The sequence below is a fragment of the Mandrillus leucophaeus genome, unplaced genomic scaffold (genome assembly GCF_000951045.1).
Source record: "Mandrillus leucophaeus isolate KB7577 unplaced genomic scaffold, Mleu.le_1.0 Scaffold74, whole genome shotgun sequence".
Classification (NCBI taxonomy): Eukaryota; Metazoa; Chordata; class Mammalia; order Primates; family Cercopithecidae; genus Mandrillus; species Mandrillus leucophaeus.
The window spans coordinates 3,312,627-3,314,073 of record NW_012108030.1 but is presented as its reverse complement, the minus strand read 5'-3'; the positions used below and the strand labels follow the sequence as shown (position 1 = coordinate 3,314,073).

At 52.2% G+C, this 1,447-nt stretch overlaps 1 protein-coding gene and 1 non-coding gene across 2 annotated transcripts in view; one reads left to right on the top strand and one right to left on the bottom strand.

The window, feature by feature from the left end:
• The window catches only part of RCN3 (reticulocalbin 3, EF-hand calcium binding domain), a 26,738-nt gene that overhangs the window by 9,045 nt on the left and 16,246 nt on the right, over positions 1–1,447 (top strand). The window lies entirely within an intron of this gene.
• Positions 416–488, bottom strand: TRNAK-UUU. Its single transcript has one exon. It is a non-coding gene; the product is annotated as a tRNA-Lys (tRNA).

Below are 1,447 nucleotides of genomic sequence, written 5' to 3'. Positions count from 1 at the left end.
GCGCGTGGATCGCGCACACGCAGCAGCGGCACATACGGGACTCGGTGAGCGCGGCCTGGGACACGTACGACACGGACCGCGACGGGCGTGTGGGTTGGGAGGAGCTGCGCAACGCCACCTATGGCCACTACGCGCCCGGTACGCGGCGAGCCCCCGACCCTGCTCCCCATACAACGTTACCCCGACCTTCTGGACCGCCTCATTCTGAGAACCTGAACCCGTTTACCCGGAGTCCCTGGCCCCTAACCAGGCTCTACCCACTTTTAGGAGCCCATCACTGAGATCTTCACTTTCTCACCTCTGGCTTCTCTTTTTTGTTTTTCGTTTGTTTATTTTTCTGATATTTAGCTGCATACTAAAAACGATCTTTTTTTCAAACATGAAGTCAGAATTAGATGCTAAAAGCCACTGAACACGCCCAAAGAGGGACTTGAACCCTGAGCCCTCAGATTAAAAGTCCAATGCTCTACCAACTGAGCTACCCAGGCTCCCTTCAGGGAGTTTATTCTGGGACCCGCCACCTCTATGACAATGTGACAGTATGACTAGGGAACTTCAGATCCACGGCCAAGGACACCTACTTTCCATGCTTTGTCATCCTGACCCCTAACCTCCGTGACATCATCCTGAGAACCCCAAAGCCAGTTACTCTGCCCCCGACTCTCAGATCCCTCCTTTCTGTCCCAAGCCCCAGCCCCAGTGGCCCACCCCTCCACACACACACACACACACACACACACACACAGCCCTCATTCCCTCCCCCCTCTCCTCTCTGTCCCTGGCCCCAGCCTTCCCCTCCAGCCTGTCTTCCACAGGGCTCCAGGGGAGTCTTCACACCCAGCACTGACTCTGCCCTTCCCTCCCCTTCCTGGGCCCCCAGGAGACAGTCCCACTTCTCAGCCCGGACATCTCCACCTGTAGGTTTGTTTTTCTGCATTTTCTGCCCCAAATGGATCTTCTGTGGTTTTCCTGAACTCACCACACTCCTCAAACCTCTACCCTCTGCCCATATTGTTCCCTCCAATTACAATGCCCTTCCTTCCTCTCAGTCAAGCCATCTCAGTCCCTGTAAGCTACCCCATCACAGCCTCAGTCTGGGGCCAAAAGGGCTACTATCAACTTAAAGTCCATCATTCCTGTCTCCACACCCTTGGATCAGTTATTTCTTCTCTCTGGGAATCAGTTTTTGCATTCAGAAAGTAGAACACATGGAAAAACCCACTGTACCTGCTTTTTGTGATGATTACATGCAGTATTTTACATAAAGAGCTTAGCATATAATCTCTCACGAGTTAGCTAATTTATTGTGTGGATATAATATGTTATATAGCCTGGGTGCAATGGTTCATGCCTGTAATCCCAACACTTTGGGAGGCTGAGGCGGGTGGATCACTTGAGATCAGGAGTTAGAGACCAGCCTGGCCAACATGGCAAAACCCCATCTCTA